The 16,061-nt window shown below is 47.5% G+C and overlaps 1 pseudogene; it reads right to left on the bottom strand.

Annotated features, from left to right (window-relative positions):
- Positions 1 to 582: 582 nt before the first annotated feature.
- Positions 583 to 16,061, bottom strand: part of LOC144249164 (PRAME family member 12-like) — a 44,744-nt pseudogene continuing 29,265 nt past the window's right edge.

Consider the following 16,061-nt stretch of genomic DNA (forward strand, 5'->3'; position numbering starts at 1 on the left):
AAGTCCCCTGAGGGATGGTTTTCCTCCAATTTCACTGACCACTTAGAATGTTCCAGGCCTGCTGTGGGCACCTGTATGCCTTAAACCACAGAATAGCTGCCACATATAATGAGCAAATTTCAGTTTGATACCTTGAGTTCCCGGGGCTGAACCTGATTGAACACCAAGAACCCAGGGCCATCTTTCTCCATAAGCACCTGGAGAATCCCAAGGTTTAAATTAGAAATCCAGGTAAATCCATCACAGAGGACATGAGAAGACTAACCTGGAGATTCCGTTCATTTCTGATATTTATTTATTTACCATCCATGAAACAAAATAGCTTCATATGTGTATGAAGCCTAAATCCCATTCTAGAAATCGAGGTCCCTAGTTTTGACCCAATACAGACATATATGGCTCTATACAGAAGGTTCAATCTTCAAGGGTTTTTTTCCAATGTAGCCCCCTGGTTCAGTTTCCTTTCCCCATCCACATTTCAAGCAGTGTCTGAAATGCTGGGCTCTGAGTTTCCCTCACAATCACACTGTATCACGGTTATACCTCCAGTTGCCTAGAAGACAGCTTTTTATACACACCCAACTAGGCAGCTGTTGGACAGGAACAGTGAATGAGGCCCTGGTTGTAGAGGAACATGTGGCCACATTGAGGACATGAGACAGTACAGAACACGAGGACGTTTGGCTGCCTAAAGTCCTTCACTATTGCTGTGAGCTCAGCACAGAGTTGGGAACATCTCCATGGGTGGATGGCACCCTGGGCATCATAGCTCTCCAGAGGGGCAGGGTACAGTTCTATGCTCAACTGACTCAGCCTGGCAGTGTGAAGCAGCAGGTCCCTCAGGGCTGACATGGAGATGCGGTTCCCCAATAAGCACAAGAACCTGAGCTGGGAGCAGCGGCTCAGGGCAGGCAGGATGGTTTGGAGCTGGGAGTCTGTGATCTCACAGGCTTCCAAGTCCAGGCTCCTCAGGGTGGCTGCAACCATCTCCAGAAGAATTTGGAGGCGCTGGACTGAAACTTGTCAGTTTGATACCCCTTAGATCCAGGTGTCTGAGCTGGCTGGTGTTTGGGTATTGGGAAAGATAATTCCAGTTGGAATCTGAGAGCGGGCAGTTGGTTATTGAGAGGGCCTCCAGGGGGGTCTTCAGGTGCCTAAGGAGAAACAAGGCAGTTAGTTCTGAGGTAGAAAATGAATTGGCCCCTATCCAATGTCACCATTAGAACATAGTTGACATTATGCAGAATCTGCCCATTCAGGTAACCCCATTTCCATCTGAGACTTTTACCACCACTTTTTGACCAGGTGGATCCACCATCTCTAAGAACCCCATCCTCAATAACAAGGGGAAAGCCACATCTCTGGTCAGAGGAGGTCAAGGGGAGTCATGTAGGAAGTTCAAATCCAGGCAAGATGTGACAAAATCTACTGAAGTTAACCACCATCAGCAAGGCCTCCATCCCTGCTCCTCACCCTGGACTGCAGAATTATTACCTGGAGCTCAGAACAATCTTCCTTACATGGGTGTAAGAGGTGGGTATCTCTGCTCCCAGCTAGAGAGCACAGAGCTTCCCTGTTGGGGGTACAGGAGTAGGGACTTCTCCTCCTTCACTGCCCTCTCCTCTACCCTGCTTTCCCCCCGTCTGCTACACAGGCCTCTCAGGAAAGGAACCTCAACCAATCTCACTAAAATCTGTCCCCATCAGCTGGTTTCCCAGCATCGTGGCACTTCCCAGACCATGGACCCTGGTTTAGCCCTTTGCTCTAACACAGGTTAGGAGATGGAGCTTCAGGATACAACAGGAAAAGATGATGGGTTATTTACCTTCCAGTGTCTTGTTCACCATGAGACGGTCAGTGGCTGGCACACAGTAGGTGCCCTTTCATATTTACTGATACTGGTCTGCAGAGAAAGCTCATCCCCCTTACTCACCCCAGCATCTGCTCCAGGTAGCCCTGGAGGATGAGAACAGCATCCACACAGAACTTCCGCAGGCAGTCCATCCTGTGGAAATGCGAGGTGAGCATCAAGAGCAGACTCTCCTGCTCCTCTGGGGAGGTGTGGGCAGGCACCCCGACCTGGGAGACAAGCAGCTTCCTCAGGTTCCTCATCTGGCCCAAGAAAGGAGCACAAGCAGCCAAGGTGGAGGGCGCCCAGGTGCAGTGCACTTCCACCTTCTGGACAGAGTTCAGCTGCAGCAGTCTCAGGACCTTCCTGGTGTGGCCAGTGGGTTTCCCAAAGATCTTCAGCCTATTGCAACACAGGTGTACCATGTCCCTTCTCTGTGTGACCCACAGGAACAAGTGGGTCAGGAATTCATCCAGGGGTCTTTGTCTGAGGCTCAAGTCTATGAAAACCTTGAAGGGTGGCTTAGCTGCCATTGTTGGACCAAGTTTCAATGCTTGATTCTTCTTAATGTCCTCTTGTGAGCAGGCATCAACCATGGCTCCAGATCACATCCTCCAGAAGTTCCCATGAACATTCTGCAAATCCAGCACCTGCAGTTTCCACCTCCTGTGGGGACCACAGCAGAGTCTCTGCCCTGAGGTCCCTTCCTTCCCCTCTCAGCTGCTGCTCCCTGCTCCACCTCTTCCTTCTGTCTCACTTTTCTCCACCCACTTCCCTCCAATCCAGCCTGGTTTCCCCCCATTTATAGTCTGAGTCAAGGACTGGTACACCCTCCTGGTTGGGTCAGCACAGTTGCCACAAGCACCTCCACGTCTGGAAGCCTTTCCCAGATGGGGCTCAGCATGGCCAAGGCCTCTCCACCCCTCCTTGCTGGCAGCACAGGAAGCCTGTGGAGCACACTTCAGCACCCACTCTCTCAGCCTATACCCATCCCTTCCCTGGCACCGAGGGTGCTCCCTTCCAGGCCACCTAAGTCCCCCTCACCTGGGGCGATCCTGCTGGGCAAGCAGCATGTCCAGCCCATCCAGGGCCACTCGGATCCTCTCCAGCTGTGACTCCCTCATCAGGGCCCCCAGGGGCAGGCAGGTGAAGGGCCAGGCCTGCACCATTTTCTTCAGGACCTCAGTGTGTCCCCTGCTGAAGGCCTCCACAAAGAGTGGTGGGAAGAGCTCTATGGGCAGGTCCTCCAGATCCAGGTTGGCCCTGGGCTTATCGCTCAGCAGGCTGCCAACTCCAGCAGTATGGGTGGGGAGTGGATGCTCATCCTGGGGAGTCTGAAAGAAGGATACTGTATAATGGTCCAAAGAAAAGGCCACTATCCCATCCATTGTCAGCCACTGGGAAGAGGGTAATGGTGAGTCCAAAAACTCACCCCATCCTTAAAAGGGATAGCCTCTGCTTATTACTTTTTTCCTTATAAAATGGAAATTGGAGTGTCATGTGACTTAATGCAGTAGGATCCTCTGATTCAATAACTACAGTGGCTCAGAAAGGAGTTGCCCTCACATGGGTGATGTTATTTTTGATTTCAAAAAATTAAACGAGCAATTATAAAGCATGTGCCCATATTATAAAACACTTGGAAATTACAAGAGAGTCTCACGGAGGTCTCTCACACATGTGAGATTCTGCCACCCTAGGGGGAAGTTGAAGAGAACAAACAGATCAGAACAGAGTCTGTGAACTGTTACATGAGATAGTTTGAAGCTTTTTGTTTAGTTTGTTTAAAAAATTATAAAATTACAAAACTACATAAGCCATAAAGTATAATCTGGGGCATGAGGCAATATTGGGGATTGAATTCAGGACACTCAACCAGTAAGTCACTGCTCCAGCATATTTTGGATATTAATCATAGACAGGGTCTCACTGATTTGTGTAGCACCTTGTGCTGCTGTGGCTGGCTTCGGACTCTAATTCTCTGGCCTCCTCAAACTCTGGAGTTGTTGGGATTGCAGGTGTGTGCCACCACACCCAGCAAAACAGTATAATTTTAAGGGCACACAAAATAAATATTTTTGTTATCAGAAAATAGAATTCCAATCAATTAGAATAAATAGGATTGCTATCCACTTCCCTGGTTAACTAATTTTAAATTGGCTTTGCCTGGAGCTCAGTGGAAGAGCACTTTCCTAGGACATGTGAGGCACTGGGCTTGGTCCTCAGCAGTAGGTACAAATTATTAAATGACGGGTTGGGGACATACCTCTGTTGATAGAGTGCTTGCCTCACATGCACAAGGCCCTAGTTCAATCACCATAATACCAAATAAATAAATTAATTAATGGATAAATAAATAAGTTATATTGTCCATATAAACATATAAACAACAATTTAGAAAAAGAAAAACTTTGGGGCATGTGTGTACAAGCCTGTAATCCCAGGGTCTCTGGAGACTGATACAGGAGGATCATGGGATCCAAGTAAGCCTCAGCAAGAGCAGGCACTAAGCAACTCAGTGAGACCCTGTCTCTAAATAAAGCACAAAATAGGGCTGGGGATGTGGCTCAGTGTTTGAGTGCCCCTGGGTTCAATAGCCCCAACCAAAGAAAGAGAGAAATAAAGAAAATTGAAAGTGACATAAACCAAGGTGGAAATCCTAGTGTTCAGAATCAAGGTAACACTACACTTAGAGGCAAAATCGTAGTCGTGAATTGGTTCATGAGAAAAGACAGAAACAAAATTGTCCCTGATTTGCACAGGTGAGGAGGAAACAAGGGTGGTGCTCAGGGCAGTGAGGGACTTACAAGTTCTGTCCAGGTGTGCAGGTTTCTTGGAGCCTCAGCAGGCCAGGCTGGTTCTCCTTGGGCTCCAGGACTCTTGTGTTTCTCTTCTGGCTCCACAGAAGTTTTATGGACCTCTCTAACCACGCCCCCACCTCCATCTGGAATCCAATTGACTGGCATCCAATCAGAAAGCAGTATCTGATCAGGTTCTCCAATCTCCACCCACTTAATCCTGATTGGATTTTCTTCCTCCAGAATGATTTATTGAATTTGATGCTCATTCATGAGTGCAGAATCAGGAAGAGGATGAGAGTCAGGGATGCATCCCTCCATGCATTCCAACCGTGGACTGAATTTTGTCCATAAGTGACCCTCCTGTTCCTCCCATGAGACAGAAAAGCACTGAATCCTTTGAGACAAAACAACACCTGAAAATATCTTTCAAAGGGATCTTTGGCCATATCAAAATTATTTGAAATATTTTTCCAAAAATTGCATAGTAAAAACAGCTTTTGAAGACAATAGTGACAACCACGAAGACCACAAAATGGAAACCATGTTTACAACAGTCACACAAGTGTTGAGTTACCTTGCAGCAAATCTGGGAACACTAGTGAGGAAAAGCAGACAAGGAGGGTGGAATCAGTCTTCTAGACTTGGGGCAAGACTTCTCCTGTTTGTCTGTCTGTACTGGGGATTGAACCCATTTGTTCTCTACCACTGAATCACATCCCCTGCCCTTTTTATTTTTTGCTTTTATTTGGAGATAGGGTCTCACTAAAATGTTAGGTCCTCACTAAGTTGCTGAGGCTGGCCTCAAATTTGCCATCCTCCTGCCTCAGTCTCCTGAGTTGCTGTGATTACAGGTGTGGGCCATTGTGCCCCATCAGACATGGAAAAGTCTGAATTCCCCTGAAGATGCAAACTGTGGGCAACTTGGGAATGGGAGGAAAAAACACAGGGTTGGACAGCAGGTGTTCCTGACATCAGGGAGGCCACCCACTGGAGACTCTTCCTGCAGAATCAAGGACCCCCAGGGCACATCTCCCAGGCAGCCTTTGCTCCAGCCAGTCTCCAGGGCTCTTTAGGCTGTGAGAAGTTCACAGGCAAAGGAAAATTTGAAGAGCCTGAGTAAAAAGAGATTCAGGAATTGAGGAAGGAGAGACGGAAAGAGAGGGAGTGCTTGGATGATGAGCCATGTGAGGGGAGGACTTACAGGGAAGATGTAGAAGGAATGGTTTGATTGGCAGCAGTTACAGAATGGCATTTCTGCTTTGTTGTTCTGTCTTTGTGTTAGTCAGCTTTTTCAGGCTGTCACTACAACACCCAACCCCAACAACTACAGAGGAGGAAAAGTTTACCTGGGGACTCATGGTTTCAGAGGTCGAAATGCACCACAGCAGATTCCATTTCCTGGGCCCTCACCTTCAAGGTGAGGCTGACCATTATGGTGGGAGATTGTGGCAGAGGGAAGGTGCTCACATTATTAGAGAACAGAGAGGCAGAGAGATGGCCCTTGCCAGATACAAAATATACACCCCATATTCACACCCCCAATGATCAGCTTCCTCCAGCCACACTCCAGCTGTTCCCTGTTATCACTCAGTTAGTCCCATTGGGAATTAACTTACTGACAAGGTTAAGGCTATAAACCAATCATGTCTCCTCCCAAACCATTGTCTCACAGGTGAGCTGTTGGGAGACACAGCATCTAAACCATGATAGACTTCTTGGGTATCTTCTTGGAAAATATCCCTGCTCACATCACAGTTGGATACTTACAGTTGGCTGAGATGATCTTTGGTTTCTGTTTCACATAATGACTTACACAAATGACCCACATTTAATCTCCTATGTGTGCTGTGAAGTAGGGCTAAGGCTATTTCAGAGGCCTCATTGCTTTTTAGGCTCCACAACATTTGAACTCCAGTCTCTGATTGAGCCCTGGAAACTGCCTGGAACAAAGGGTGCCTGGGAGATGTGCCCTGGGGTCCCTGATTCTGCAGGAAGAGTCTCCAGTGGGTGGCCTCCCTGATGTCAGGAACACCTGCTGTCCAACACTGTGTCTTTCTCTCCCATTCCCAAGTTGCCCACTGTTTCCACTCTTGGTGGATTTCAGACTTTTCCAAGTCCCCATCAGGGGCATGTTGGCCCATGCCTATAATCACAGCAACTCAGGAGACTGAGGCAGGAGGATGGCAAATTTGAGGCCAGCCTCAGCAACTTAGTGAGGACCTAAGCATTTTAGTGAGACGTATCTCCAAATAAAAGCATAAAACATAAAGGGCAGGGGATGTGACTCCGTGGTAGAGAACCAATGGGTTGAATCCCGGTACAGACAGACAAATAAGAGGAGTGTTGCCCTAAGTCTAGAAGACTGATTCCACCCTCCTTGTCTGCTCTTCCTCTCTGAGTGTGCCCAGATTTGCTGCAAGGTAACTCGACATTTGTGTGACTGTAGTAAACATGGTTTCCATTCTGTGGTATTCATGGATGACAATACTGTCTTCAAAAAGCTCTTTTTACTATGGAATTTTTGGAAAAAAAATTTGAAATAATTTTGATATGGCCAAAGACCCCTTTGAAAGATATTTTCAAGTGTTGTTTTTTCTTAGGGACTCAGTGCTTTTCTGTCTCATGGGAGGAACAGGAGGGTCACATATGGACAAAATTGAGTCCATGGTGTGCAGTGCCTGGAAGGACTCATCCCTGACTGTCACACTCTCCCGGATTCTGCGCACTTTCATGAGATGGGATTCAATCAACCAATCTGGAGGAAGAAAATCGGATCAGGATTAAATGGGTGGAGACTGGAGAACCTGATCAGATACTGCTTTCTGATTGGATGCCAGCCAATCAGATGGAGGTGGGGGTGTGGTCAGAGAGGTCCATAAAAGCTTCTGTGGAGCCAGAGGAGAAACACAAGAGTCCTGGAGCCCAAGGAGAACCAGCCTGGCCTGCTGAGGCTCTGAGAACCCTGCACACCTGGACAGATCCGGTAAGTCCCTCACTGCCCTGAGCACCACCCTTGTTCCCGCCTCACCTGTGCGGATTCAGAAACTATGATTTTCCCTATCTTTTCTCATGAGCCAATTTACAATGTCAATTTTGCCTCTCAGTGTAGTTTTATCTTGATCCTGAACTCTAGAATTTCCACTTTGTTTATGTCACTTTCAATTTTCTTTCTTTCTTTCTTTGGTTTGGGCTATTGAACCAAGGGGTACTCAAACACTGAGCCACATCCGCATCCAAGTTTTGTGCTGTATTTAGAGACAGGGTCTCACTGAGTTTCTTAGCACCTGCTCTTGCTGAGGCTGACTTTGATCGCATCATCCCCCGGTCTGAGTCTCTGGAGACCCTGGGATAACAGGCTTGTGCACGCATGCCCCAGCACTTTTTCTTTTTCTCAATTGTTGTTTTCTAAAGTTTATGTGGAAAATATAGTTTATTTATCCATTTATTTATTTTGTGATGTGGTGACTGAACCAGGGCCTTATGCATGTGAGGCAAACACTCTATCAACAGTGGTATGTCCCCAGCCCAACATTTAATAATTTTTTCCTGCTGCTGAGGATCAAGCCCAGTGCCTCACATGTCCTAGGAAAGTGCTCTTCCACTGAACTCCAGGCAAAGTCAATTTAAAATTACTTAACCAAGGAAGTGGATTGCAATCCTATTTCATTCTAATTGATTGGAATTATATTTTCTGATAATAAAAATATTTATTTTGTGTGCCCTTAAAATTATACTGTTTTGCTGGGCATTGTGGCACATACCTGTAATCCCAACACCTCCAGAGTTTGAGGAGGCCAGAGAGTTAGAGTTCAAAGCCAGCCACAACAGTAGGAGGTGCTACACAAATCACTGAGAATCTGTCTCCAACTAAAAACAAAATACAGCTGAGAGCAGCGACTTACTGGTTGAGTGTCCTGAATTCAATCCTCAATATCGGCTCATACCCAAATTGTACTTTATGGCTTATTTAGTTTTGTAATTTTATAGTTTGTGTAAACAAACTAAACAAAAATCTTCAAACTATCTCATGCAACAGTTCACAGACTCTGTTCTGATCTGTTTGTTCTCTTCAACTCCCCCCAAGGTGGCAGAATCTCACATGTGTAACAGACACCCATGAGACTCTCTTGTAATTTCCAAGTTTTTTATAATATGGGCACTTAATTTTTTTTTTAATTTTTATAATTGCCCACTTAATTTTTTGATATTAAAAATAACATCACCCATGTGAGGCCAACTCCTTTCTGAGCCACTGTAGTTATTCAAACAGAGGATCCTACTGCATTAAGTCACATGACACTCCAATTTCCATTTTATAAGGACAAAGTAATAAGCAAAGGCTTTCCCCTTTAAGGATGGGGTGAATTTTTGGACTCCCCAGTACCCCTTTCATAGTGGCTGGCAATGGATGGGATAGTGACCTTTTCTCTGGACTATTTTCCTGGATCCTTCTTCTTTCAGACTCCCCAGGATGAGCATCCACTCCCCAACCATGCTGCTGGAGTTGGCAGGGCGCAGCCTGCTGAGCGACAAGCCCAGGGCCATCCTGGATCTGGAGGACCTGCCCATAGAGCTCTTCCCACCACTCTTTGTGGAGGCCTTCAGCAGGGGACACACTGAGGTCCTGAAGAAAATGGTGCAGGCCTGGCCCTTCACCTGCCTGCCCCTGGGGGCCCTGATGAGGCAACAACAGCCTGAGATGCTCCGAGTGGCCCTGGATGGGCTGGACATGCTGCTTGCCCAGCAGGATCACCCCAGGTGAGGGGGACCCATGTGGCCTGGAAGGGAGCACCCTCGGTGCCAGGGAAGGGATGGGTATAGGCAGGGAGAGTGGGTGCTGAAGTGTGCTCCACAGGCTTCCTGTGCTGCCAGCAAGGAGGGGTGGAGAGGCCTTGGCCATGCTGAGCCCCATCTGGGAAAGGCTTCCAGACGTGGAGGTGCTTGTGGCAGCTGTGCTGACCCAACAAGGAGGGTGTCCTTGTCCCTGACTCAGACTATACATGTGGGGACACCAGGCTGGATTGGAGGGAGGTAGATGGAGAATACTGAGAAAGAAGGAAGAGGTGAATCAGGGAGCAGCAGCTGAGAGGGGAAGGAAGGGGCCTCAGGGCTGAGACTCTGCTGTGGTCCCTGCAGGAGGTGGAAACTGCAGGTGCTGGATTTGCGGAAGGCTCCACGGAACTTCTGGAGGACATGGTCTGGAGCCGTGGTCGATGCCTGCTCACCAAAGGGCATTAAGAAGAATCAAGCATTGAAACTTGGTCCAGCAACTGCAGCTAAGTTTCCCTTGAAGATATTCATAGACTTGTGCCTCACAGAAGGGCCCATGGATGAATTCCTGACTCTCTTGTTCCTGTGGGTCATACAGAGAAGGGACCGGCTGCACCTGTGTTGCAATAGGCTGAAGATCTTTGGGAAACCCATCGGCCACACCAGGAAGGTCCTGAGACTGTTGCAGCTGGACTCTGTCCAGAAGGTGGAAGTGCACTGCACCTGGGTGCCCTCCACCTTGGCTGCTTATGCTCCTTTCTTGGGCCAGATGAGGAACCTGAGGAAGCTGCTTGTCTCCCAGGTCGGGGTGCCTGCCCACACCTCCCCAGAAGAGCAGAAGTGGCTGCTTGCCCAGCTCACCTCGCAGTTCCTCAGGATGGACTGCCTGCAGAAGTTCTGTGTGGATGCTGTCCTCCTCCTCGAGGGCCACCTGGAGCAGGTGCTGAGGTGAGTAAGGGGGGTGAGCTTCCTCTACAGATCAGTTACAGGAAATCTGAAAGGGCACCTACTGTGTGCCAGCCACTGACACTCTCATGGTGAACAAGACCATGGAAGGTAAATAACCCATCATCTGTTCCTATTGTATCCTTAAGCTTTATTTTCTAACCTGTGTTAGAGCAAAGGGCTGAACCAGGGTCCATGATCTGGGAGGTGTCACCATGCTGGGAAACCAGCTGATGGGGACAGGATTTAGTGAGGTTGGTTGAGGTTCATTTTCTGGGAGGCCTGTCTGGCAACAAGGGTGCAAAGCAGGGTAGAGGAGAGGGCAGTGAAGGAGGGGAATTCCTACACCTGTACCCCTAACAGGGAAGCTCTGTGCTCTGCAGCTGGGAGCACAGAGACCCACCTCTAATGCTCATGTAAGGAAGGTTGTTCTGAGCTCCAGGTAGTGATTCTGCAGCCCAGGGTGAGGAGCAGGGATGGAGGCCTTGCTGAGGATGTAGGGTGTGAACTCTGCAGGGGTTAAACCCAGTCGGTTTTGTCACATCTTGCCTGGATTTGTCCTTCATACATGAATTCCCTTGACCTCCTATGATAAGAGATGTGGCTTTCTGCTTGTTTTGAGGATGGGGGTCTTAGAGATGGTGGATCCACCTAGTCACAAAAGCCTGAGACTAAAATGCAGTGACGTGAATGGGCAGATTCTGCAAAATGTCAACCAGGTTCAGATGGCCATGGTGACGTTGGGTTTGGGCCAATTCATTTTCTGCCTCGGAACTAACTGTCTTGTTTCTCCTTAGGCACCTGAAGACCCCCCTGGAGGCCCTCTCAATAACCAACTGCCCGCTCTCAGATTCCGACTGGAATTATCTCTCCCGATGCCCAAACACCAGCCAGCTCAGACACCTGGATCTAAGGGGCATCAAACTGACCAATTTCAGTCCAGAGCCCCTCAAAATTATTCTAGAGACTGTTGCAGCCACCCTGAAGTACCTGGACTTGGAAGCCTGTGAGATCATAGACTCCCAGCTCCAAGCCATCCTGCCTGCCCTGAGCCGCTGCTCCCAGCTCAGGTTCTTGTGCTTATTGGGGAACCGCATCTCCATGTCAGCCCTGAGGGACCTGCTGCTTCACACTGCCAGGCTGAGTCAGTTGAGCATAGAACTGTACCCTGCCCCTCTGGAGAGCTATGATGCCCAGGGTGCCATCCACCCATGGAGATGTTCCCAACTCTGTGCTGAGCTCACAGCAATTGTGAAGGACTTTAGGCAGCCAAACCTCCTTATTTTCCGTACTGTCTCATGTCCTCAATGTGGCTGCATGTTCTTCTACAACCAGGGCCTCATTCACTGTTCCTGTCCAACAGCTGCCTAGTTGGGTGTGTATAAAAAGCTGTCTTCTAGGCAACTGGAGGTATAACCGTGATACAGTGTGATTGTGAGGGAAACTCAGAGCCCAGCATTTCAGACACTGCTTGAAATGTGGATGGGGAAAGGAAACTGAACCAGGGGGCTACATTGGAAAAAAACCCTTGAAGATTGAACCTTCTGTATAGAGCCATATATGTCTGTATTGGGTCAAAACTAGGGACCTCGATTTCTAGAATGGGATTTAGGCTTCATACACATATGAAGCTATTTTGTTTCATGGATGGTCCATAAATAGTCAGAAATGAACGGAATCTCAAGGTTAATCTTCTCATGTCCTGTGTGATGGATTTACCTGGATTTCTAATTTAAACCTTGGGATTCTCCAGGTGCTTATGGAGAAAGATGGCCCTGGGTTCTTGGTGTTCAATCAGGTTCAGCCCCGGGATTTCAATGTATCAAACTGAAATTAGTCATTATGTGTGCCATCTACTCTGTGATTTAAGGCATACAGGTGCCCACAGCAGGCCTGGAACATTCTAAGTGGTCAGTGGAATTGGAAGAAAACCATTCCTCAGGGGACTTCAGTGCCATCCAGACACTCAGCACTGGCTCCTCCTTGGGGGTGTCTGTGTAGACCCAGAAGCCTTGGGTCCCGGGCTTTGACTGCACTGGCAACAGGCCAGAGCCTCTGGGCCTCACCAAACCTTGCCTGCCATCCTGCTGGGTAGTCTTTCCTCAATTAAACTAGCAATGTGTACCAATACAGGTATCCAGATTACCTTTCAGCAAAATAGTAGAATCATATACGTAGATGACACTTGCAAACATTTCTAACTCAAACTGAATAAATTACAACCTCTGGTGAGGTGGGGGCTGCTCATGACTGGCGGATCTTCCTCGAACATTTCTAGTGTCTTCCTACCCAGGGACACAAGATGGCCTCTTTAATCAGCAGATGGTGAGAGGATAAGTAAGGATAGGGTAGCTCTGGGGAAATGCATGACCCTGACTTACTCCCTGGTCTGAGACCAAGATCCCCTAAGTGACGGCTCCTGCTGAGGTCTCATGCTGGTGGGGTTGTGCAGTGACCTTAGCCTTAGCTGCCCATCTGAGGAGAAGTAAGTCACCCAATTTTTATTTGAGGTTTCCTAAAGCTGCCTGTGTGTGTGTTTTAATTTGAACCTGAAGGCTTCTCCACACATAGTGAATGGGAACCCAATTTGATGTGTAAGCAGACTGCAGCTCCCTCTAGGAACAGTCCTGGCCATGCACAGCCAGCCCATCTGGCCCCCACACAGTGATCTTTGTGCTTCACCACTCTTATGACACTTCCTTTCCTAGGGCTCTTAATCTAGCTTGCACGTGGGGCAAGTGGAAGGTTCAACAGCATTCATTCTGCACTGCTGCTGGATTTAAGATCAAATAAAGGCAAGGAAGATCTGCAGTACGAGATTTGTCATCATTTGTTCTTTTAAGGATCTTCATGACCAAAAATGGACTTGAAGATATTCTGGTGTGTGCAGACTCCTTGAATTGTATAAGGACTGTGAGGTCCATGTGTCCCCACACAGCTCTGGGGATAAAGCACCCAGACTGCTCTTTGAGCTCCTCATCATTTGACTCTAGGTTCATGTGTGCTGTGAGAGAGCACATGACTGTAGGATGTCATGAAAAACAGGATGGGTGTTTAAGGGTGGTCGGGTCAGAAGGAGACTGGGTTCCACTCCGTGGAGTGCTACTATAAGGTGCACATTCCTTTGTGCATCTGCATCAAAAGAGTCTAGATCCCCTTCTGGAACACTGGCCAATTTCACCTGTACAATCTGGGAACCCAGAACCCATGCTTTTCTACAGAAATGAGTGAACTTCATAAAAAATAACTGAGGGCCTGGGGACATAGATCAGTGGTGGAGCACTTGCCTAGCATGTGGAAGGGCCTGGGTTCCATCCCCAGAACCACAAAAAATACATGAACAAATAAATGAATAAATAAATTCAATATTGATGTGACTCCAGAGGGAAGTTTTAATTTGAAAAAAATTATGTGTGAGGAGTACTTCAAAAGAAAGAACCAGAACCCACATGAAAACAATCGAATGCATTCTTTAATTAGTATTCACAGGCATGTAAAATTGATGTCCTTAAACATTCTTTTTCAAAACAACAGAAATCCCAGGTTGGGGGTGAAGGGAAAGTGAAGGATGAGAGAAAGATAAGAAAGAAATGAAAGACAGAGACCAGGCAGAGATACACACGAGAGTTGACTTTTCACACTTGACAAGTAAAGGCCATCTCTCTATAGGAGAGGGGGGCAGAACATGCTTTAGTTCTAGGACTTTTATGGGGGAGGATCCGGAATCAGAGCCCAGTGGGTCCTCATGTAGATGTTTAAGATTATGGTTGGTATGGAGGAGTGATGAGCCTTTCTCAGAAATGCCCTTGGGCGGAAATTGAAATATTTTACTTAATATACCATGGTCATTTAAGATGGCCATCTAGGTGCTAAGCAAGGACCTTATACTGAGAAAGTGATGTGACTCCATTTTTGAAATAACCAGCCTCTACCTCAGAGCAGGGCCTGTCCAAAGTAGGTGGGAGGGTTGGATCCAGCATTGCTAGGTGCATAGCTACCCCTAACTGCAGTGACCAGATAGCCTTGTCTCAGCAACTCAAGACCAAAGAATGCTTGAGACCTGATTTTGGACCATAGCAACAACCAATCAGAGTGAGGTAGGGACCATATCTAAAATGCCAGGTGATCCTCACAGTAGTTTTGATGATTGATAACATGTTAGGAAACCATGTAGTTTAGTGCATACACATCTCACAGCTTAAACCAATCAGTTCAAATGTACCCACCTCTTGAACTAACCAATCAACCTTACCCAACTTGTTCCCACCAGAGAATGTGCTAATCAATGTTAAGAGTTTTTGTTTGATTTTCCCACTGTGTGAAATGATTTGCTGTCTAATGTTGAGATATATAGAGTATCCCAAGAAAACCTATAAATTCTCACTGGACTATGGGCCAGGACTCACTCCCTGGGACTGCTGTATCCTAAGCGGATGTGAGTCCAGGCTCGAGAGTCTGATTGTGCAATAAAGAGTCTTGTGTGATTGCATCAGATTTGGCTTCTGGATGTCTATTGGGGTCCCATGAATCTGGTATTATAATAATAGGTACAAAAAAGAAAAGAAAAATTGGAAGGGAGTTGTTAGAGACACAGCAGAGACTCCTAAAACCTTCACTACCCTTGGGGACAGGGACAGAGAAGCAGGCTTTGGTTCCCCTACAAGGCAAAGTGTGTTTGCGGGGGATTGGCTCAGCAAACAGGCTTGAGAAGTATCAGATTCTTGCTTAATATCTGGATGGCCATTTTAAGTGACTGCCGCCATTTTAAGGAAAAACTTTTGCTTTCCCACCCAACCCTAACCACCCATATTAGGACCCACCTGGCTCTGATTCCTGAGCCTCCCAAGATCGGGTTCCTTGGTGTGCCTAATCTCCCCTTTGAGGTTCACTGAGTTTCCCCGGGACCCCAATCTGGATTCCATCATGGAACCTGCTTCTGCATTCTGCCGCAGGCCCTCTCTGCACCCACCACCAGACATTTCATCTCCAGTCAACCTACAGGACCTACAGTTCCTGGAAAATGACAGTTGTTCGTCTGGCACTCTATGTGGTTGGGGGAACCCCAGGCACAACATTTACAGCTACTGCTGATCCCTCCTATCAACTCAGTGTATAAGAAGTCGTTTACTTGGGTCCTGGGTTTTGAGACAAAACCACAGAGGATGATTGGGAGCTGTTCCTGGTGAGACTACCTCTCAGTCTTGGGTTATTGTCTATGGACTTTTCTCCCATCTATGGGTATCTGTACCTTATAGAGGCTTTTGCCCCAACTACACTGTCCTGACTTGGTCCTAAGTACCCCTATGGGATCCTGGTCTTATGCTTACCCAGAGGGGTTGACAACCACTTGAGCATCACCATGTTCTCAACTAGGTGATACTCAAGACTGGGGGATGGCCCATGTTTAAATTCACACCCTATGTCTCATGGGTGGCTCCTCATCTATTCCCTCCCAGAGTCCTCTAGGGTGCCTCCTGGCTAACCTAGGGTCTCTGTCACCCCAGATCTAAACCCTGCAAAACTTATCTGCTTGTGCAATCAGATCTGGCTTCAAGATTCTTTAAATAATAACTCTTAATTGCCACGTGAGGGCACTCTAGAGCCCAATGTTATCAGGTATCCCTTAAGCTATTGTGAGTGTTCGGGAAAATGGAAAGAGATGTCATATGCTCAGGCCTTCTCCTTTCCATGTCCTA

Source organism: Urocitellus parryii, chromosome 11, assembly GCF_045843805.1.
Source record: "Urocitellus parryii isolate mUroPar1 chromosome 11, mUroPar1.hap1, whole genome shotgun sequence".
NCBI classification, from domain to species: Eukaryota; Metazoa; Chordata; class Mammalia; order Rodentia; family Sciuridae; genus Urocitellus; species Urocitellus parryii.